At 34.5% G+C, this 24,118-nt stretch overlaps 1 long non-coding RNA gene across 1 annotated transcript in view; it reads left to right on the top strand.

Annotated features, from left to right (window-relative positions):
* Positions 1-1,038: 1,038 nt before the first annotated feature.
* The window catches only part of LOC118606590, a 314,651-nt gene continuing 291,571 nt past the window's right edge, over positions 1,039-24,118 (top strand). The window contains exon 1 of the long non-coding RNA XR_004952543.1: positions 1,039-1,129. This is a non-coding gene — a long non-coding RNA (uncharacterized LOC118606590). The remainder of the gene's footprint in view (positions 1,130-24,118) is intronic.

Below are 24,118 nucleotides of genomic sequence, written 5' to 3'. Positions count from 1 at the left end.
TATCCTGCTTCATAATCTCTGAGCTTCTTGGATCTGTGTTTTTATGCATGACATGAATTTGGGGGAAATTCATAGTCATTATTGTCTCAAATCTTTATTTTGTTTCTTTTTCTCTTTTGGTATTCTCATTACATGTATGTTGTACCTTTTACAGTTTCCTACAGTCTTTGGATATCTTGTTTCTTGTTTGCTTTTTATTCTTTCTTTCTTTCTTTCTTTCTTTCTTTCTTTCTTTCTTTCTTTCTTTCTTTCTTTCTTTCTTTCTTCTCTCTCTCTCTCTCTCTCTCTCTATCCTCCCTCCCCTCCCTCTCTCTCTCTCTCTTCTCTCTTTCTCTCTTTCTCTCTTTCTCTTTCTCTCTCTCTCTCTCTCTCTCTCTCTCTCTCTCTCTCTTTCTCTCTTCTCTCTTTCTCTCTCTCTCTCTCTCTCTCTCTCTCTCTCTCTCTCTTTCTTTCTTTCTTTCTTTCTTTCTTTCTTTCTTTCTTTTTGCTTTTTGGTTTTGAAGGATCCTACTGATACATTCTCTAGCTGAGAAATTCTTTTCTCAGCTCTTCGCAGTCTACAACGAAACTCACCAGAAGCATTCTTCATTTCTGTTACAGTGCTTTTTAACTCTAACATTTCCTTTCAGTTTTCAGGATTTCCATCTCTCTGCTTACATTGTCTATCTGTTCTTTTTTGCTATTTACTTTATTGATTAGGGCATTTAGCATATGAATCATAGTTGTTTTAAATTTACGATCTGGTAATTCCAACATCCCTGCCATGCCTGTTTCTAATGTTTGCCCTTTCTCTTCAAAGTGTGTATTTGCCTTTTGATATGCCTTGTGATTTTTCCTTGATAGCCAGACATGATGTACCAGGTAAAAGGAACTGCTGTAAATAGGTCTTTAGTAATGCGGTGAAGTATAGTGGGAGATAAAGCTTTCTTTAATTCTATTACTAGGTGATAGAACTTTTTAGTGATCCTATACCTCTGGACTGTGAACTTCACAAGTGTGTCTCAGTTTTTTTTTCTTCCTCCCTTAGGTGAGACAGAATGGCAAAGTGAGCTGGAGTTAGACATTTCCCTGCTCCCGTGTGGAAAGCTAGAGAAAGCTGAAGTTGGGTATTTCCCTTCTCCCAGGTCAGGTAAGCTCTGATAATACCCCAGCTGTGGTTAATACTGGCTCTGGTTAACTACCTTCCCTGTGGGCAGGTCCTATTAAGAAGAGCAGAGTTCTCTGATGTATTTCAGAACGGTTCTTTTTCTTCTTTCCTGCTGGAAGCACAAAGGGATTTTTCTCTGATATGAACTGTAGGGACCTGGTTGAGTTCCTGGAGGTAAATCTCACAATATTTGGGGTGCCTCTTCATGACTGGGTATCTCTAAAGTTTTTAAATCTTAGAATTGACCACACTAAGCCTCTAGCATTTCATGAATTATAGTTCATATTTTCCTTTCCCAGCATTGGTTCCCATGGAGTTTCCTGCTTGCAAATCTCTGCTCTGGTAAATTGTGACTTTCTGTATTTGCCTGTCTGTCTGTCTTGGAGCCAGTTGGTTTGCTCTGTCTTCTCTTCTCTTTTGAATAGTTGTTGTTTTTTCATTCTGTTCAGCTTTTTACTTGCTGCTAAGATGGATTGGTAACTTCTAAGCTTTTTACATGCAGAACTGGGAACATTTTTAGCACTTTTTTAAAAGCAGAGAAGTGAAAAATGGGATTGGGCAATGGAAACTCTCAGAGTGTAGGGCAGATCTGACAAAGTCTCTGCCAGGCCTATGGATACTGGGGAGCATGGATTGTCCATCAGAGGAATCCTTGGTTGGGAAGCCATGGCTGCACCTTTGTACCAGTCACTGGCTAGTGGCACCCTGCAAGGATTGTGACCTTCTAACAGTTTTATAATTTTAACTTTAGCCTTTGCATTTAGTCTTTGATCCATTTTGAGTTAGCCTTTGTTTATGTTGGGAGGTAAGGTAAAGGTTTTGAACCTTTATTTTGCATATGGATACTGAATTGTTGCAATACTATTTGTTAAGAGATTCCTATCTATCTATCTATCTATCATCTATCTATCTATCTATCTATCTATCTATCTATCTATCATCATCATCATCTATCATCATCATCATCATCATCATCATCTTCATTATCTATCTATCTATTATCTATCTATCTATCTATCTATCTATCATCTATCTATTTATCTATCTATCTATCTATCTATCATCTATCTATCATCTATCTATCTATCTATCTATCTATCTATCTATCTATCTATCATCTATCATCTATCATCTATCTAGCTCTAATCTATCTATGTAACCTTGCCATTTGTAATGTTGATTGCAACCCTGGTTTCTCTGGTGGTTAAGTACCCTCCTCTGGCCTCAACTGCATCAGAGCCCCCAGTATCTCTGTTGCTATCAATGAGCCAAATTCTACTATGGTGCCTCTTCTCATCAACTCTGATCTGTATAGGAGACTCACTATAAACTTCTTAATAATGATGATGCCCCTTTCAGCAGTGTATTTCTGATGGCTTTGGTGAATGATGTGCTCTCTGGGCTTTCTCATAGCCTAGAATACTTGGGTAGGTTGTCTAGCCTTACATAATATAGCCATGACAGTATGCCTAATTCCTTAGACCTTTTATTCCTTTTCTATACCATCTGCTATGGCAATTTGAGCATTTCAACCTTGCTCAGCATGAGTCATCAGTTTCTCTAGGGTTCTAGGAGCCATCCTAGCCACTAATTTTACCGCATCTACTCAGTCCCTTTCCAGAGCATTAAACCTATACTCTGAGACAGTGTCCTCTCATCAATTAACACTTAATAAATACAGGCTTATGGCACAGTCTCCTTGGTCAAGCATTCTTAAAATTCAGTCAGTAGGAATTATCTTAGGCCCAGCTAATACATACTGGTTAATTCTTGCACATCTTTTAGACTATAACTACTTTTTCTTTCTTATCAGGTTCAGCTTGCCCTGGCTGGATTATTGCTATTGGTGACCTGGCAGATCCTAAGCCCCTGTTGCTTAGTATGGCAGGGGCTTCTGCAGGTTATTCTTATATGGGGGAAGGACTAAATCTTAAGGGCTAGGGTACATTTGTAGGTTCTGAACTTAAGAGTAGTCTAGGGAAACAATCTTCACAGGCTTTTACCCAAGGGCTTTCATTTTATGTGTCAGGGTCCCAGTTTTTCCTATTCAGGGATCTAATTGATATAATAGACCTAAGCCAACTAAGCATTTGATCTTTAAAATTAGGAGACCCTTGCTATTAAATCTTGACTTTGGTCTTTAGCTTTTCCTGCTCTCGTACTTTAGAAAAAAAGGGAATAAAGGCTTTTTTTGTAAGCTTCCAAAGAGGCCCTATGGCCTTTCCATTTCATTTTCAGTTGTTTAACTGTCCGCAGCTTATAATTCCTTATAGGGGTTGTAATTTAATAACTACCAGACATTCCCATTGACCTTATATTCTTTGTTTCCCTGTAGTTTTCAAACCCCTGAATCACATCACACTGGTCAGAGAGCTCTTCTCCATAGGTATACTTCCCTAAGTTTTAGCCATTGGGCTGATGCTCTGTGAAGGGCCTACCTGTGACATGTGCACCACCTGGAATGGGCCCTTATTGCCAGCCAGGCAGTAAGTTACCCAGTCCTGATACCTCATTTTACTGCCTGCTTTCTTGGACCACTGTCTACTATGTTACTTAGAGTCTCTAAGAAGCAGATGATGAACCAGTGTTGAAATGCAAAAGATTTATTGGGAATTAACACTTGCGAAAGGGAAAAAGACAAAATAAAATTGGGCAATGGAAAATAGGATTGCAATACAGATTTGACAAATCTCTCAGCCCAATGGGAAACCAGAAGCGAAGAGTGCTGGTTTCACATATTAAGTGGAGGGGCCCTTACTGTGGTCTTGCTCAGTCATTGGCTGATGCCACCTTGCAAAGGTCATGACCTGTACATAACAACTAAGGCAGATATAAAGGAGTTGATGTGCCTAGGGGAGCAGATAGCTGCAGTCTTCGGCTCTGGATAAAGAGTTCCATTTTGAGAGGGAGTTTGAGTGTCACATCTCTATGTCTCCAGTAGGATGTCTTGAAGGTCTAGTGGTCTACGGGACACACTTCTGTTCTGGATTCAAGAAATTCTAATTCTATTCTGCTAATTATAACGTAGTAAAACAGTTTAGTCATGGAAAAGCATAATTATTGATGAATCTTAATATAACTTAGCAATTTTTATATAATTGCACAAGTTCAATTACAACTTAATTCTTTATGTTTACATTAAACTTCTATTTCCTATTCAGAATTTATGAGTCAAGAATATTCAGCTTATTCATGACTTTTGAAGATCCCCAAGTGGATTTTTTTTTTTTAACAGTGGTGTTTTTTTTTTTTTTTTTTTTTTTTTTTTTTAACTCAGCTTTGTCTTTTCCTCTTTAAGTATGGGAGCAATTCTCTGCATTTTTTCTTTTCCTCTTATCTCTGGCTTTGCAGAGAGAAATTACAATTGCTCACTAATGGTTGTGGAGTTCTGGTCACATTCCATGGTATCTCACCAGGGATCCTCTGGAGGAGAGTGTAGGAAGATGGGAATTCCCTCCCACTCCCACTGGGAGCTTGCGGGGGAACTTCCTCCTGACTTCATTCTTTCATCAGACATTCCTGAACATTTTGCTTCCCTAGCTTACCTCCTTCTAATGAAGAGCTTATTTAACACTAATTTATATTTAATATACAATTTCTTTAATTAAATGTTAAGCTTTGCAAATTTCATTTATATTTTTTTAACAGAGAGTTACTTTTAAATCAATGATGACCTTTTTCTGGAAAAAAAGCATTTAAAAAATTTAATTAGTATTATAGGTTTTAGATTTCTTTTATTAAAAATTATTATTTCTGAACTTTTGAATTAATAACATCCTTGTGTCCAGAAAAGGGCTCCACAAGAAAATAGGGAACAATTCTGAATCTGGGCAGTGGTTAGAAAGAAGAATGGAAATAAATACAAATTATAACATTTTGTTTTTCTCCTTGCACATGGATGTTTTCCAAGACAATAAAAATAATGACTTTATAGCCAAGGGCAGAGTTTGATACCAAGTTTGGAACTGAGAATATTAAAGGAACCAAATAGAGGGATGCTGTGTGTGTGTGTGTGTGTGTGTGTGCGCGCGCGCGTGCGCGCATGTGTGCGCACATGTATGTGTGTGTGTGATGAAGACTTCTACCTTTAAACCTTCATTTTAGAACTTCTCATCAGAGGGTATTGTAGCATTGGATTAGGTTATCGTAATTACTAGTATATCCTCTTGCTTTCAATGAACATCATTCATGTCAAAACAATTATTGTCCCACTTTTCAATTGCTTTTAAAATGATTTGGACCAAAATCCATATTTTTCATGCAACTCTACTAAAAAATCTAATAAATATTTCTTTGTGTCACACTTAAGGAAAAAAAAAACATTAAAATACTGTAACAAAGAATTGAAGAAATAGGGTTTATAATCATAAATCCCAAGTCTTTGTTTTTCTAAATTATCATACTGCCTTTTATAATTCTCATTATATATTCAATACATTTTCCCCCTAAATCTTAAGTATATGGTACTAAAAAATCTAATAAATATTTCTTTGTGTCACAGTTAAGGAAAATAAAAACCATTAAAATACTGTAACAAAGAATTGAAGAAATAGGGTTTATAATCATAAATCCCAAGTCTTTGTTTTTCTAAATTATCACACTGCCTTTTATAATTCTCATTATATATTCAATACATTTTTCCCCTAAATCTTAACTAGTGATGGATTGGTAGAGAAATACATCTATAACTTGTTTTAAAAAAGACTTTATTTGACCTGGTTAGAATTTGTTTAAAAATCACAAAGTTAATATAAATTCTAACTCTATTACCTTAACACAGTTTTTAATATGTTGTTGAAACTATTTTTAATCACCTAGTCTATCTCATAAGTATTGACATTTAGATGTATAAAATGTGATTTACTTTTCCTACACTTAGAGAGAATTCTGTAATTCAGGTCACTCTCTTTACTAGGTCTTAGAGAAAGGGGAAAAGCTATCATGAGAATTCGTAGCTCTCATTGTTATCAGTTGTCCATTTACCAAGGAAAACTATCATGCTCTTCTTAGTATCCTATTACTTTAATGCTGATTTCTCAAAGCAGCTATGGAGACTGTTGTTTCTGAAGTTGTGTGGGAACACATAATCTCCTAGGATATGAAGGAAAGTGAGTAAGCATTTTTTTATAATTACATCCCCCTTTTTATAAAAATAATGTGTACTGTAGTAACTTATGTTCTAGAGAGCTCTTGGTTAAAATTTGATGAATAAATAGATTACTAGCGACCAATTTCTCTCTCCACATTTTTCTAGAATTTGAGGACAAAACACAGATAACTTTTTCAAACACCTCTGGCCTAGAGGTATAAGCTGACATGTTAATTTCCTTATCATTTTATTTAAAGGAAATGCAGGATTTGGGGCAAGGTAGTAAAGGCTTCTACTTGTTAGTACTTTTTCTACTTTTTCTTGCCAGGATGTAGGAGGTATTTCATGAGTTATTTTATCATTAAACCAAAGACCAAGGGAATGTAAATCTTTGAAGATGTCATGTCTAAAATTTTGTGTGAGTGGTAAGAGTATTTCTGATGCCTAATTTGTAGCTGAACTTTAACAAATCACACAATTCATAGCTTTTCACCTTTGGTAGCTAAGGATCTTGTTAATTTTATATATAACTGTTATATCTGGGGCTACCTGGTTTCTAGGAAGAATAAATACAATTTGCAAGAGAATAGAACTTTGGAGTTTAATCTGTAATTTTTAAAATAGTTCTATAATTTGGAGATGAAACTAATTTAAGTGTAAGCCATCTTCAAATAATCAGTTTTTTGAAAAAGCCTATTATCCCTAGTTAGTACTTAATAATGAATAAGACTATATCAGAAACAACAAATTTAAATGTCTCTGGGATGGTGCAGCTACAAGGAGGTTTTAAATGATTGTAGCAAAAGCGTGTTTTTAGAAACCATCTTTTTTTCAATAAAACATGAATGCAGTTTTTGTACAAATTATCATTGCCTAATAAAAGATAAACAACTCGATTTTATGTATTCGTGAAATGGTAATTGATAAACGTTTACTATAGTCTCAGACATACCAGAAAATAGAAAATCAAAGGTTTTATAAGACCCAGTAATAAACAGAATTTTATATGATAAACAGTATGTGTGATATCTGTTTAAATTAAAACCTTGAAATAAAGATTAACTATTAATAGTTTTACTTGATGACATTTAAGATGACTACATAATTTTGCTTACTGTCTTAGGGTGCCAATATGTTCATTATTTTAACTTGAACCATAATAAATACAAAATACTTTGGATTTATCTTCTTGTATCATTTAAAATGTCTCAAAGTATATTTTATTTTGTGATTTATATTTTTTTCTCCTCAATATAAAATTTATTGTATAATTCAGTTTATATAAAACATGTTGCATTTATTCAAAAACATTTTCTAATCTCTTTTTCTGCTTAGTAAGTTCTCTGTGTAAATATTTATGAGTTTGCCCTTTAAAACAAAACAAAAAAGAACTTTTAAAATTCAAAGCAAAACATAACAAAAGAAACAAATTAGGAAAGTATTTTTTTCTTGGCAAGAGATCTTTTTTGTGAATATTTGGCTTTGGACACTATTGAAAGTTGCGACATTTTATTCTTCTGGGGCAAGGGCTTCCCTCTTCCTTCCTCCAAAGTAATTCTGAGTGCTGGTTCTGCTCTCTGTTTATTTTTATGCAATGATGACAGCACATCCTTATTGACCGATTATTGACAAAAAAGTATTTTTAGGTAAACAGTGACAGTTGTGCTAGCAAATTTGTTTCCATTCTGTAAATTTAATCTACTATGGCAGTCTTTCTTTGGTACTATCTCCTAAATTTCCCACATGTCTTTTACTTTACCCCTTTCCCAAAGTGTAAATTATTATAGTGCCTGAGAGCTTTGACTGTTATCCTTTTATTCCTTCAAATGCCAGAAGACAGGAATTCTAGCTACTATTCTCTTAGCCCATTAACTTTCCAACTCCTAATTCTCACCTAACTTGATATTCCCGGTATCTTTTTTATACATGACACTGCAACATACTGTTGCCTTTGGGAAAAATTGATTTAATCTACATCTCTGCTGAATCAATATTTTTGTAAGAAATTATTTGGAGTTTTATTCACATGTTCAGTCATGTTCACTTTTGGAAGATGTATGAAATGCATGCTCTGGGGTAAAGGGATTGACTAAAAAGCAAAGACCACATGAAACATTTTGATTTTTACATTGTGCATGTACAGATTGGCATGAAAGTCTAAAAACTAATTATGTTGTTGACTAAGACCAATTCTTTTGGAGTAGGGGACCTTAAAACTATTATGATGCCCTAAGAGTAATATATAAGCATTTGCCATTTATAAAAAACTTCCAACTTCATGAAGAAAGTGCCATGCCCATTAGAACAGCTTTAGGAAGAAAATTCTCCTGTAAGTGTTGTTTAAAAACATGAGATTTTCACCTTTCTGAAACTCTTTGAGAGGACACAAAAGTAGAGGCTAAAAAAGTTAGAGGTTTTCCATGTTTTTATCTATTGATAATATATAGAAAATGAATATTACTGTAACCATTTTGAGCACTCTCAAATCATTGGGCATGAAATGTGGAATTTTTTTTTATTATCACTGTACTCTCTCAAGTCCCCCTACATTTTCTGTTATGTGGTAGGCCCCTTTAATGACATCCTAGTTTGATTCTAAAGTTTCACTTACTTTCAGGACTTGAAACATTACAGGCTCTCTTATTCCTATCTTATTTACTTCAAAGCTTCCTTCTCCCACTACACCTCACAGTTCCCCTCTGCACAGGCCGAACTGTGGGCTTAAAGTGCATGTGCTTCTTTGTCACAATATGCACCTTCTCCCATATCCTGCCCGACCTCTTTCCTAGCTTAACCCTCTGGTACTCATGATGGGGGAGGAAAGGGGCAGCATTCTCTTTACAGGATTTTCCTTGGTAATATCTTCTTTTTTTGGTGTGCCATGATTGCTCTCTGGCTTTCTATCAGGCTACTTGATGTGAATGGATGGTGCTCTCTGGTTCCACTGACAAGGGACTCAGTCTTGAGGGGCTTTGTAGACTAGTGATCTTCAATTATGTCTTCCCCCAAACTCCTACCTACTGGTTCTGATTCAAGGACCTCTTTCCTGCCTTCAAAGTAGCTTATTGAACTTCAAGATTTCACAATCTGATTTACCCTCTAGGGCCTCAAGGCTGTGATATGGACACAAGCCGGCCATGTGTCCTTTATCAGTGTTGGAAGAAGTAGTAACTTTTTTCCCTAATAGTGTGCTATATCTGCTGTAATGTCTGCATTATTTAACTTGGAAAAGATATCAATCACCACTTTAGCCTTTTAGTACTCTAAGATAAGGTAGGCACTGGTGGAGAGAGAATAGCTTTATATGAGAAATTAATCACTTCGAGAAAAGTACAGGAAAGGCAGTTAAATGTTTATTCCAATATATTCCCTCACTCCCCTTTTCTCTCAGTTTTTTGTCTGAAATGATCTTTATTTCTAGTTGAGCACTGCTACCCAGGTTTTTCCCCAGGTTTTTTCCTCCCTCACTCCCACCCTGTTGAATTCTGCTTTTGCCAGATCTCTACGAGGTAGACAAAATCAGTTCTAAGAAAGTAGAGTCTATAAAAGTGGCCACAGATTTTTTATTAGCTCATCTAAACCAAAATAGTCTGTATGTAGTATCTAAACTTAGGTTTCCAAAGATTTAAGATTAGGAAAATATTACTAAATATGTATATCGGTAGGTGTCATCAATGATGTGGGACTCATGGAGGATACGGTTGTCTTTATTTACTTTAACACCTTTTTCCTCCCCTGAGTAAAAGCTTTAGAAATGATTGAATCACCATTCAAGTCTATATAAATTCTATCCAATTGGAGACAAGTTGTATTAACTACTCAAAATACATGTGGTTTTCTATATGGAGGATCCATTTCCCCCCCTGTTTGTTTAGTTACCTGTGGCAGGAGGGCAAGAAAACAAAAGCTGGATGACTTAAGGATAGAAGCCACGAACCCTAGTGTAGAGAAATACTCTAGCGGTATCAGGTAGCATAGGCACATCCACGGGGCTCAATGATCAAATCTGTGGAAGTCCAGCACTAGGAGGCTAAGCAGAAAGAATGAAAGGCAGGGTCTTTATCCAGAAGTAGGATGGGAATATGGTCAGTCTTAAAAGTTATTATGTGGTAGGAAGAGTGCCACCATCTGTCAGGGTGGTCTAGCCCTAGAGAAGAAGGTTTAAACAGACTCTGAAGGGGTCAGTTTTATAGGAGGACCTAGGGTAACAGGTGCGGAAGTCATCAGGGAAGGAAAATCAAAACCAAAGTTAAGTGGGCCAAGTGAGTGAGGAGCTCTGGTTCTGGGCCTATACATACACCAGGGTGAGTGTTGGTCATGATGTTTCCTCTGTCTGGTGGATAGGAATAAAGAGAACTTAGAATGGTCAAGCAGTTTAAGTCTTTGTATGTGATCTAATTCCAAGACTGACTGGTATCATGGACTTTGGATGGTAACATTTTTCCCGTCCTTTCACAATGGCGCTCAATTGAGTTAGGCCTGAGCTTGCAGGTGAACTCATGGGGAAATCTGAATGAGGAGTACTAGGGAAGGCAAAAGTAGGAAAACAGTGGTTGTGCTAAGATGATGGAATTCTCTCCTTATTAAATTTATTGGAGTGACATTGGTTAATAAAATTTATAGATTTCAAGTCTACACATCTATTAATACATCATCTATTCATTGCATTGTGTGTTCGACAACCAAAGTCAAATCTCTTTCTGTTACCATATATTTGACTTCTTTTACCCTTTTCTACCTCCCCTTATCCCTTCTTCCCTCTGGTAACCACCATACTGTTGTCTGTGTCTGAGGTTTTGTTTGTTTGCTTTGTTCATTTGTTGCTTTCAGTTTTGTATCCCACGTATGAGTGAAATCATATGGTTCTTGTTTTTTTCTGTCTGACTTATTTTGCTTAGCATATTCTCAAGGTCCATCTATGTTGTTGCAAATGGTAGTATTTCATCTTTTCTCATCTTATGGCTGAATAGTATTCCATTATATATATGGACCATAACTTCTTTATCCAGTCACCTACCAAAGGACACTTAAGTTGTTTCCATGTTTTAGCCACCATGAAAAATGCTGCAGTAAACATAGTGGTACATATATCATTATAAATAAATATTTTCAAAAATTTCAGGTAGCACCCAGAAGAGGGATTGCTGAATCATATGGTAGCTCTATTCTTTTTTTTTTTTTTAATTAAGTTTATTGGCATAACATTGGTTAATACAATTATATAATTTTCAGGTGTACATTATAATTTGACATTTGTATATTCTATTGTATGTTTACCACCCAAAGTCCAGTTTTCTTTAGCTGTAGCTTTATTCTTAATTTTTAAGGAGCCTCCTTATTGTTTTCCATAGTGGCTGTACCAGTTTACATTTCCATCAGCAGTGTATGCGGGTTCCTTTTTCTCCGCAACCTCTTCAACACTTGTTATTACTTATGTTGATAATAAACACTCCAGCAAGTGTGAGGTGATATCTCACTGCGATTTTGATTCACATTTCCCTAATAGCTAGTGAAGTTGAGCATCTTTTTGTATATCTGTAGACCATTTGTATGTCTTCTTGGAAGAAGTGTCCAGATCCTCTGCCCATTTTTTAGTTGGATTGTTTGTTTGTTTGTTTTTGAGTTGTACGAATCCTTTATATATTTTGCATATTAATCTTTTATTGTAAGTGTTGTTTATGAATATCTTCTCCCATTCAGTTGGTTGCCTTTTGTTTCATTGATGGTTTCTTTTGCTGTGCAGAATCTTTTAAATTTGACATAGTCTCTTCCTTTTGCTTTTACTTTCCTTGCCTTCGAGGTCAAATTCATAAAATCCTCTCTTAAGACCGCGGTCCTTAAGTTTCGTACCTTTGTTTTTTCTATGTATTTTATTGTTTCAAGTCTTATATTTAGGTCTTTGATCCATTTTGAGTTAATTTTTGTATATGGAAAAAAATAACAGTTTAGTTTCATTCTTTTGAATGCATCTTTTCAAATTTCCTACCACCATTTATTGAAAAGGCTTTCTTTTTTCTATTGTATGTTTTTGCCTCCTTTGTTGAAAATTATTTGCCTAAGTATATGTGGATTTAGTTCTGAGCTCTTAATTCTCTTCTATTGGTCTGTGTGTCTGTTTTCCTGCCAAATATTATGCTGTTTTGATTATTGTTGCTTTGTAGTATAATTTGAAGTCAGGGAGTTTGATGCTTCTGGCTTTGTTCTTCTTTTCTCAGAATTACTTTGGCTATTTGTGGTCTTTTGTGGTTCCATACAAATCAGTTGATATTTTGTTCTTTTTTTTTTTTGAAGAATGCCATTGGGATTTTGAAGGGGATTGCATTAAATCTATATATTGCTTTGAGTAATATGGCCATTTTAACTATTTTGATTCTTCTAATCCATGAACATGGACTATCTTTCTATTTCTTTGTGTTTTCTTCAATTTAATAACATCTTGTAGTTTTCAGTGTATAGTTCCTTAATAGTCTTTAAATTTATTCCTAGGTATTTTATTATTTTTCTTGCAATTGCAAAAGGATTTTTTTTTATTTCTTTTTCTGAAATTTTGTTGTTAGTATATAGGAATGCAATGGAATTTTGTACATTGAGTTTTGTATCCTGCCACTTTGATGTTTCTATTTATTGTTTCTAATAGGTTAAAAAAAATCTTTTTTTGGTGGAGTCTAGGATTTTCTATGGAAAGAATCATGTCATCTGCAAAAAGAGATATTTTACTTCTTTATTCCTAATTTGGATGCCTTTTATTTCTCTCTCTTGCCTGATTGCTCTGGCTAGGACTTCCAGGACTATGTTGAATAACAGTCATAAGAGTGGATACTTTGTCTTGTTCCTAATTTTAGAGGGAGCGCTTTTAGTTTTTCACCATTGAGTATATTAGCTGAAGATTTGTTGTATGTGGCTTTTATTATGTTGAGATACTTTCCTTTTGTACCCATTTTATTGAGCGTTTTAATCAAATGGATGCTGTATCTTATCAGATGCTTTTACTGCATCTATTGATGTGATCACATGATTTTTACCCTTTATTTTGTTAATATGGTATATGATATCGATAAATTTGCATGAATTGCACCATCCTTGTGCTCCTGGAATGAACTCCACTTGATTGTGATGTATTTTATTTTTAATGTATTATTGTATTTGATTTGGTATTATTTTGTTTAAAATTTTTGCATCTGTATTCATCAGAAATATTAGTCTGTAGTTTTTTTTGTGTGTTATTTTTGCAAGGTTTTGCTATCAGGGTAATGTTGACCTCATAAAATCAATTAGGAAGTATCGCCACTTTACTTTTTTGGAAGAGTTTGAGAAGGAAAGGTATTAAATCTTTTTTGAATCTTTGGTGGAATTTTCTAGTGAAACCATCTGGTCTGGGACTTTTACTTTTTCAGAGATTTTTGATGATTTTTTCAATTTCCTTACTGTTGATTGGTCTATTTAGATTTTCTCCTTCTCCATGATTTAACTGGGAAGGTTATATGTTTCTAAGAATGTGTCCATTTCTTCTAGGTTATTGAATCTGGTGACATTTAGTCTTTCAGAGTATTCTTGTATGGTCTTTTGTATTTCTAGGGTGTCCATCATAACTCTTCTTTCATCTCTGATTTTGGTTATTTGAGCCTTCTTCTTTTCCTTAGTAAGTCTAGCCAGAGGTTTTTCAATTTTATTAATCTCTTTAAAAAGCCAGCTCTTTGTTGCATTGTTTTATTTTCTGTTTTCTTTCTGTTCTCTATTTCATTTAATTCTGGTCTAATTTTTATCATTTTTTCTTTCTTTTTACTTGGGGTTACATTTTTGCTACATTTTCTAGTTCTTTAAGACATAGTATTAGGTTATTTTGTATTTTACTTGTTTCTTGAGATAGACTTGCAATGATAAATAAAATTCCCTCTTATTACTGCTTTTGTTGTATCCCAAAAGTTTTGATACATTGTGTTGTCATTCTTGTTTGTCTCTGTGTATCCTTTGAGCTCTTCTTTCATTTCTTCTTTTACCCAGCCATTATTTAGTAGCATGTTTTTTAATCTCCACATATTTGTTGTTTTTTTCTGCTTTCTTTTTGCAGTTGATTTCCAATTTCAAAGTGTTGTGGTTAGAGAATATGATTGGTATGATTTCAGTCTTCTTAAATTTGTTGTGGCTAGTTTTTTTCTCCAATGTATGACCTATCCTTGAGAATGTTTCACGTGCACTAAAGAAGAATGTATAATCTGATGTTCTGGGATGAAAGGCTCTATAAATGTTGATTATGTTCATTTGGTATAATGTATCGTTTAAGGCCAATAGTTCCTTATTGATTTTCTGTTTGGTTGGTCTTAACATAGCTGTCAATGGAGTGTTCAGGCCCCCTACTATAATTATATTTTTATCAGTTTCTCCCTTTAGTTCTGTTAGTAGTTACCTTACATATTTTGGTGTTCCCTGATTGGTGCATGTATATTGATAAGTGCTATGTCTTCTTGATGTATTGGCCTCTTTATCATTATAAAATGTTCATCTTTGTCTCTTTTAACTTTTTTTCTATCTTGAAATCTATTTCGTTAGATATAAATACAACTACATCTGCTTTATTCTGGATGCCATTTTTCACCTTTTCACCTTGAGTCTATTTGTCCTTATAGCTGAGATGCGTCTCTTGAAGATAGCATATGGTTTGGTTGTCTTTTTGGGAGAGGGGGAAGAGTCCAGGTCACTACTCTGTATCTTTTTATTGGTGAGGTCAGTCCATTTATATTCAGGGTGATTATTGACATATGGCTATTTTCTAGCCATTTTACCTTTGTTTTCTGGTAGTGTCTCGATTTCTCTTCCCTTGTGTTCCTGTCTTATAGTTTGGCAATATTCTATGATTTCTTTTGTTTTCTGTTTTGTTTTGTTTTTTTTTTTTTTTTTTATGTCGTGTGTCTCAGGCATAGCTTTTTTTGTGTGTGGTTAATATCGGGTTTATGTTAAAGGAAGTTTTATACATATAATAGTCCTTTTTCTTCTGAATATATCTTATATCCATTCCACTCTGAAAATTCAGACCTGTACTCTCTCCCCTTTTATAATTTTGTTGTCACAAATTATCCCTATTTATGCTGTGACTTCATTTCCAAATTACAGTATCTATTTTCTTCTCTCTCTTTAAAAAATATTTTTACCTCATTTAAACTTTGTTATATTTAAGTGTATAATGCCCTATTCTGAATAAAGGTTGTAATTTCTTGCTTCTGTCTGTGATTCCCTTACTTATAGTTTTGTATCTTTTTGTCTTTTTGTTTCAGGTATAATAACCCCCTTTTGCATTTCCTGTAATACAGTTTTTGTGGTGGTAAATTCCTTCAGCTTCTGTATATTCTGGAAATTGTTTCTTTCTCCTTCATATCAAAAGGATAACTTTGCTGGATATATTATTCTTGGCTGATAATTTCTCTCTCTCAGTAGTTTGGATATTTCATTCTACTTTCTCCTTCTTTCAGGGTTTCTGATTAAAAATTTGATGATAATCTAATGGGATTTCTTTTATAAGTGACTGTCTTCCCTGGCTGCCTTGAGAATTATTTCTTTGTTGTTAATTTTGACAGTTTCAATATAATGTGCCTTGGGGAAGGCCTTTTTGGATTGATAAGTAGGTGTTCTGTTTGTTTCTTGGATTCAAAGACCTGGCTTTTCCCATAGGTTTAGGAAGTTCTTGCTGACTATTTGAATAGGCTCTCTTGTTTCCTCCTCTCTTCTCCTTCTGGTATACCCATTATTCTTACATTGCTCTTTCTAATGGAGTCAGATTGTTCTTGTAGAGTGACTTCCTTCCTTCTTTCCTTCCTTCCTTCCTTCCTTCCTTCCTTCCTTCCTTCCTTCCTTCCTTCCTTCCTTCCTTCCTTCCTTCTTTCCTTTTGTTCTTTTGTTCTTACTCTCATCGCTTTCTTCTTCCATCTGTGTCATTTCTAGATTTCTATCTTTAATATCCTTAATTCTTTCCTCTCTCTGATCAGTTCTGTTTCCTAAGTTCACTAGTTTGTTCTTCATTTCTTTTGAGTTCACCTCCAGATTTTTTTTTTTTTTAGGTTTCTGTTGCTTTGATGAAGTACTCCTTTTGTTCACTGATTTTACTTCTGAGTTTATTAAACTGCCTATCTAAGTTTTCTTGTATCTTACTGAGTTTATTCAGAACTATGATCTTGAATTTTGTGTCATTTAAATCACCTAATTCCATGGGTTTAAGTTTATTTTCTGGAGAGTCTTAATTTTCTTTCTCAGCTGCCTAGTTACCTTGGTTAGTCATAGTATTTGATGGATTAATTCTCTGCCTAGGCATTTATGGGAATGAAATTTGCTTTTTTTTTTTTTTTTTTTTTAAAAGAGTGATACCTCTATTGAGTAGGTTGATAAGAAGAAGCCCTTCTTTTGTTTTCCAGTAAGTGGTGCTGAAGTGCAAGTTTTTAATTTTCTCTTGCCCTGCTCTAGCTTCTTGAAAATCCGTGGGGTGGTACAAAATGCCGTGTGTTTCCTGTGGAAGTGGGTGTCTCCTCTGTGACCAGGTCTCCTTGGTCTCAGGGCACCACTCCTTGTGGGAGAATGTTCTAGACAGTTGGGTTCTCAGACCATGAAATCTCATGGAGTCCCCTGCAACCAGATGCTGTTGGCAGTGCTGCACTGCCTTAGGTGTCCCAGATGCCCCTACTGAGGTCAGCCTAGGTGGATAGGGGCTGGGTGGGCTGGGAGAGGCCCGCTGGCGCATTTTTGGCTTTTTTCTTCTTCCAGTATGGCAACTGCAAGACCTCAACTGCCTCGCCTCTGTATCTCTTTCCTGTCACTGGGATTAGCAGCAGTGAGCATCTGCCATTCAGAGAGGATGATCTTGTCTCTCAAGTTCTTAGGGCTGCAGATAGTATGCTTTGTAACCTGACACTCACTGCTACAGCTTCTTCTGGGGCCCACTGCTAGCTCTGGGAGGGTCAGGGGAGGCAGCCAGGCTCTGTGGCTTTGTTTTCTGTCTGGCAATGGTGGCTGCTAGATCACACCTGTCACACCTTTGTGTTCTGTCTCAGCCCTAGTCACTGGATTCAGCTTCAGTATGTTCTGACCACTCAGGCAGAAATCTCAGGACTACAGAGAGTGTACCTGTGACCTGATTTGTCCCCTCTCCCGAAATCCTGCAATGAGTTTAGGCTATGTTTGTGGCACCTGTCTCTACTCTTCTCCCATCCCTCCTCCCTGTTTGCTCTGATTGACCTACCTTCAGATGTTTTTATGCATGGATCTCTCAGACTTGTGTGCTGAGCAGTAAATCCTTTGTTGAATTATAGCCTTTCAACTTGTTAAGGCTAGAGACCAGGGGGACCTCTCTTGCCACCATGCTTCTGACATCACTCTATTTTCTAAATTTAAAGAATAATTTTTATACAAACATAATTTGTGAAACATCTACATACAATCTCCTCAATAGAGGGTGACTTATTATAAGAAAATATGATTGTCCTTTTAAGGAAGGAATTACTTAATTTTTTCAAATCACATAATTTTTTGACACATGACCTTTCTGATTTTCATAGTTCTCAAGCATTTATTTCATCTGAATTTTTGGTCATTTTTTACAAAGGCGATGCTATGAATTTGTGGTTTATAGGAGACATTTCTCTTCCTCACCCCCAGATTTTTCTATTTAAAATTTCTCTTAAAGTCTGTTATCTGCTTCAAAAATTGACTCAATTTATTTTTTATAAAAAATAATTCCCCAATATTGAATTTAGCTTTTGGACTAAGGTTATAAAAGAAAACAATAATGTTTCCCATATTTTTGGTTACATGTAGAACCTCATGTTGGACTACTTTATCCCTGTTTTGAAGTGGATAATGAGGAGTAAATTCCAGGTGAAACACTAAGGAATTAACTTGGTTATCCATGCCATTTATTTAAAATGACTGAGTTCATATCAGGTGAATATACTAGATGCTTTTGATTTGGACACTATAATTCCAACATTAAAATTAAGTCTTCATACAAAACCTTCCTGGACCTAAAAAGCTTTCTGGAAACTTCCTGAGGAAAAAATAATAAAATTACTACTATGTATTAAATGCTTACCATGTGTAATCATTAAACTCATTTCTTACAAGTAATTCTTTTATTTATTACAATATCCCTTTAAGGTAGTTCCTATAATACCTTATTTTATAGAAGAAGAAATAGAGTCAGAATGATAAGTTGTTTGAGCTAAGTGGCATGGTTAAAAATTAAATCATTTCTTATTCCAGAAACTTAAGCTTTTTGCTTATAAAGTCCCTTTTCCCTTCCTTCTAGTCTTGTGTTTTTTTTTTTTCCTTAAAAACTCATCTATGTGTCAGTCAATAAGGAGACTATGCTTATTCTCTATTGCTGCTATAGAAAGTTGCCACAAAGTTAGTGGCTTAAGAAACACAAATATATTATCCCAGAAGTCCAACACGGGTTTCATGGGCTAAAGTCAATATATCAGCATGACCATATTCCTTTCTGGATGCTCTAGGACAGAATTCCATTTCCGTAAACTTTCTAGCTTCTAGAGGCCACCCACATTTCTTGGTTCATGCTTTCTCATTCCATCATAATGACCAACTATGTAGCATCTATATGACTGTTCTATAGTCACGTTTCTCTCTGATCACAACTGAGAAAATGTCCTCTGTCTTTAAGAATCCATGCGATTAGTTTGGGGTCACCCAGGTAATTTAAAATAATCTTTTCATTGCAAGGTCCTTTTGAAATCACATCAGCGAAGTCCCTTTTACCATATTAGGTAACTTATTCACAACTTCTGGGGATTAGGATATAGACATCTTTGGGGGCTATCACATTGCTTACTACAATATAGGAATTTGTTACAACAAATAGTTTTGACAAACACTAATTTAAGCTATAGCCAAAGTGAAGGAAAAATAAGTTGAGCACCAGAGTAATCTTAATAATATTAATACCTCTGAATGACTTTTTGCTGGCAACCAATTTCTTTAGCCCTGGACTTCTGTGTGTGTGTGTGTGTGTGTGTGTGTGTGTGTGTGTGTATAAAATTCCTTCTGAGTCTAATGATTTTCTTATTTTTGTTATAATTACTTAAAAATTACTTTATTGAAATATAATTTGCATCTAATAAAACCCATTCATTGTCATTGTAAAATTAAATGCATTTCACATTGTTTTTTTATATTTAAATATTTTAAAATTTAATTTAACTAAATATACACACAGAAAAGGGAGTATAAGTTCAGAGTCTGATGAATTTTCACACATTGAACTCATTTGTTTAACAGTAACTCATATCAAACCATAATAACTGTGTGTGTGTGTATGGGGGGGGGGTCAACTTTATTGGGTATAATTTACATACAATAAAGTTAAGCAATTTAAATTTTGACAAATGTATACAATCATCTAACTACCAAGACAATCATGATATAGAACATTTTTGTCATTCCAAAAGTTACCTTGTGCCACTTTGCAGTCAATCCCCATTCCACACCGAAGGCCCTTGAAACCACTGATCTGATTTCTATCGCTATGTTTTTGCCTTTTCTAGAACTTCATAGATAATTACTGTATAATTATGCAGGCTTTTGTGTTTAGCTTCTTTTATTTAGCATAATGCTTTTAAGACTCATCCATTGTGTTGCATATGTCAGCAGCGGATATACCATAATTTGATTTTTCTTTACCAGTTAAGGGATATTTGGGTTGATTCTTTCCAGTATTCAGTTATTATGAACATTCCTATGAAAATTGTTGTGTAGACATAGGTTTTTATTTTTTATTTTTTGGGTAAATACATGAGCAGAATTGTTCAGTTATATGGCAAGTGTATGTTTAATTTATAAGAAGCTGCCAAGCTGTCTTCCACAGTGGCTATACTATTTTGCATTACCACCAACCGTATCCGAATTTCAGTTGCTTTTTCCCTCCCATCCTTGATAATATTCAGCAATATCAGTCTTCTTCATTTTAGCTATTCCAATGGGTGTATAGTATCTGATCGTAGTTTTGATTTTTATTGTCCTAATGATGAATAATCTTGTATATTTTTCAATGTACTTGCTTGTCATCAGCATATCTTTTTGACAAATTCTCATTTTATTAGTTGATCTGTCTTCTTCTGTTGGAAAGAGTTCTCAATATTCTGGATACAAGTCTATTGTTAGATATTTTGCAAATATTTTCTCCTATACAGTGCCTTTCTTTTCATTTTTGAGATAGTATCTTTGAAGAGTAAAAGTTTTAATTTCGATGTTTCGATTTATCACTTTTCTTTTAAGACTTGTTTTTAATATTTGCCAGAGCACATTTGTCTAGAACAGCCTTTAGTTGAAGTTTAATTTGGCCCCATTCAGAGGTAAGAATTTGTGTGTGTGTGTGCGTGTGCGTGTGTGTGTGTGCGTGTGTGTGTGTGCGTGTGTGTGTGTGTGATTTCTTTTTCTCTTTGCACTATTATTGAGATTTTACTGTCGACGTGTCTTCAAATTCAATAATCCAGTTTTCTGTTGTTTCCAGTCTGCTGTTGAGTCTATTTAATGCATTTTTAAAGCTCAGATACTGTATTTTGTCTTCCTAGAATATCCAGAAAACATAACACTATTGAAAATCTGTATTCTTTATTCATTTTGGCTATCCTTTCTTTCCTTCCTTAAATATATTAATCATAGTTATTTTGAATTTCTCATTTGTTAACTCCATTACTTGAATCAGTTTTGTTTTTGATTCTATTTATTTTATTTCTCAATTATTGAACTTTTTTTCTTTCTGATTTTTTTAAACATGTTTGGTAACTTTTGATCGTAAAACTAATATTGCATATATGTTGTAGATACTTTAAATTATATTATCTTATAAAGAATGCTAAATTTTGTTTAGGCAGAGAGTAAAATTACTCACAGATCACCTTTATTTTGCTCAGGTAGTTTTAAGCTTTATGAGAGAAAGTCTGTTTCCATTTTGCTCATAACCCTTATACCTAGAGAGAGAATTTTATTTTACATCTTAGGAGGTAGCATTTACAGGATCTCAAATGGATTCTATAGGTCTCTCATTCCTGGACCTGAACTCCTTGCCTTAGAAATCTCTGTTGTACTCTCCAGCCACCTGGTGGCTGTTCTTGATTAGGTGTCCAAAGCTTTGCTCTTCATATGTGCATTTTAGAAGTTGACTAAGGACCTGAGGAGGAAATTTTATGCAAATTATTAAGGATTTATCTCTACAGTTTTCAGCCACTTCAAACCCAGCTCTTTTGACTATCTTAAATTCTTATCTTTGTCTCTCCTGTCCAATAAGACTATATTGTCTTTACTAAGGTTCTATTTCCTTAAGCTGTGATTTGGAAAATGCCCTCAGGAAGAAATCTGGGGTTTATGTGACATTTAATTTGTTTGCTTCTTTTCTCTCAAAGACTATAGCCCTGCATTGGCAGCTGTCCAATGCCTGCAAAGAGTTGTTATATATGTTTTGTCTAGATTTTATACTGTTTATAGCAAGAAGTTAAGTCCAATAATAGCTACTCCATCATGGGTGAAACTAGAACATGCCCATGTTATTTCTTTTTAGTTCTGTTTGTACCGTTTCCTACTTCAGAACACCTTTGTTCTACCATTTCAATTATCAGAATCTAATAAATTTCTTTTTGTCTCCTATCATTCTTTAAACAGCTGCAAATTCTTTCTCCATATCTATAGGTTTATCTTCTAAGGCTACAATTTTTGTATGTAAGAAGTATAAAAGAGATCACCTATCAAAAAGCCTCTATTACTTTAGAATAGGACTAACTTGTGTTCTAGACTTGGGATCATAGCCAACTTTGATTTTACTATTTCTTACTATTTCCCCTTGTGAACCTACTGGTTTCCACTGTCTCTAATTAAGTCACTGGCTTTCTGATTCCTACATGACTTCCCAGCTGCAGACCTTTTGGTATGAAACACTGACTGAATCTTATGCAGAAATTATCTCTTATTAGTTTCCCACCTCACCTCTTCTGTCAGGCTTTATAATGCCCCCAGCTCTGATGTTAACAGAAAATAAATATTAGATAATAATTCATGTTATAAATTATATTGCTATCAGGATAGTTATTTAAGAAAATATTTGTTTTAGTTTGAGTTGCTATCACAAAAATACCATAAACTGGATGGCTTATACAACAAACTATCTCACAGTTCTAGAGGCTAAGAAGTCTAAGGTCAAGGTGCTGGCATACTCACTGTCTGGTGAGAGGGCTCTCTGGCTGGTTTGCAGATAGTTGCCTTTTTGCTGTGTCCTCATCATCTCTCTCATGTCTCTTCTAATAAGAGCACTAATCCCATTCATGAGGTCTCCACTCTCATGACCTAATCACCTCCCAAAGGACCCTACCTCCAAATACCGTCACATTGGGTTTTAGAGTTTTAACACATGAATTTTGGGAGGATGCAAACACTCAGTTCATAGTGATATTTAATACCTTTTTTTTGGCTTTTATTATGAGTATAGAATTCTGTATATATTAGCAAATTGGATGGATGCATATTGAAAAGCCATCTAAACTATCTGATGCTATATATTTAGTAAAATATTTGAGGATGTAAGAAATTAATGAGGAAATAAAGACTTTTTTTATCTAGTAGTGGATGGAGATGAAGGAAGATGTCCATTTGCTATGTCACAGGAGAAATAAAACTAACAGGAGACATGCTAATTTAGCTACACTATCCTAAAGAACAGATTACTTGAAATATTCAGTCATAAAGCTTATTTATAAAATTTTTCTATTTCATCCAATCATCATAAAGAATGTAAAATGAGAAAACATGGAACAATTTCCAAATATGAAGAATGACAAGATTTCAGGGATGGAGAAACCATTCAAGAACGAGTCAAGGATATTAATTTAGACCTTTTTATTGACTCAAAACAAATTTCACCTGACATTTACTTTGTCTTTATGTATTTTTCCACTATCTCATTATAGGAGATGACGGATTCAAACCAAATTTGGCAATGAATTTAGATCGTGGTTCTTCTGTTAACTTAAACAATAAAAAAATTTGAAGGGACAACTTTTGTCTCTCTATTGAACATTTTCAATAAAGTTGCAGAAATAAATTCTGATTTTTAAAAAAATCTTTATCTTCTGAAATGCAACATAATCATAATACTAAAATTTTACACTAAGTACAAACTCTTTTCTTACTTTATTTGATTTTTGACACATACTTGAACTTGTTAAAATTTAGGTGTATGTTTAAAGATTATACTCTCAACAAAATTGATGCTTATTTTATGTTTCTCTATTGTATATCTTTTATTTGTGTATTACAATGCAATAATTACATATGTTAGCTATAGTTTCAAATGTCCTAGTAGTATGTTTTTAGGAATATGAAAACAAAAATAAATCCCTTTAATTTGGGAATCTATACTTTTTTTTTTTTTTTTAACATACTGGGTTGTGGTTCAACTGAGCAGGTGTCTTATGTTGTTAAAGATGTTTTTAAAATTTGTTAATTAAAACAATTTCCCCAGTTAGAATTTACCTACTACCACAGCCATTTCTTCTTTATCTGTTTTATTACATTTTAAAGAAGGAATAGAAATATTTGATTTGAGACGATATATTAATTTGCTGTAACAAAGTGCTATAAACTGGGTGGGTTAAGAAGAAATTAGTTCTAGAGGCTTACAAGTCTGAGATCAAGGTGTCAGCAGGGTTGGTTTCTTTTGAGGGCTATAAAAGAGAATGTTTCATGCATTTTTCTTTAGTTTCTGGTATTTTCTAGCAATATTTGGCATTCCTTGGCTTTTAAAAGCATCACCCAATATGACACCGGTCATATTGAATTCAAGACACTAAATAACTTCATTTTAATTTGGCTACCTCTATAAAGATTTTGAGGTACTGAAG

Source organism: Rousettus aegyptiacus, unplaced genomic scaffold (assembly GCF_014176215.1).
Source record: "Rousettus aegyptiacus isolate mRouAeg1 unplaced genomic scaffold, mRouAeg1.p scaffold_m13_p_8, whole genome shotgun sequence".
NCBI classification, from domain to species: domain Eukaryota; kingdom Metazoa; phylum Chordata; class Mammalia; order Chiroptera; family Pteropodidae; genus Rousettus; species Rousettus aegyptiacus.
Note: the sequence above shows the minus strand (reverse complement) of the source record. Positions and strands in the feature narration are given on the sequence as shown.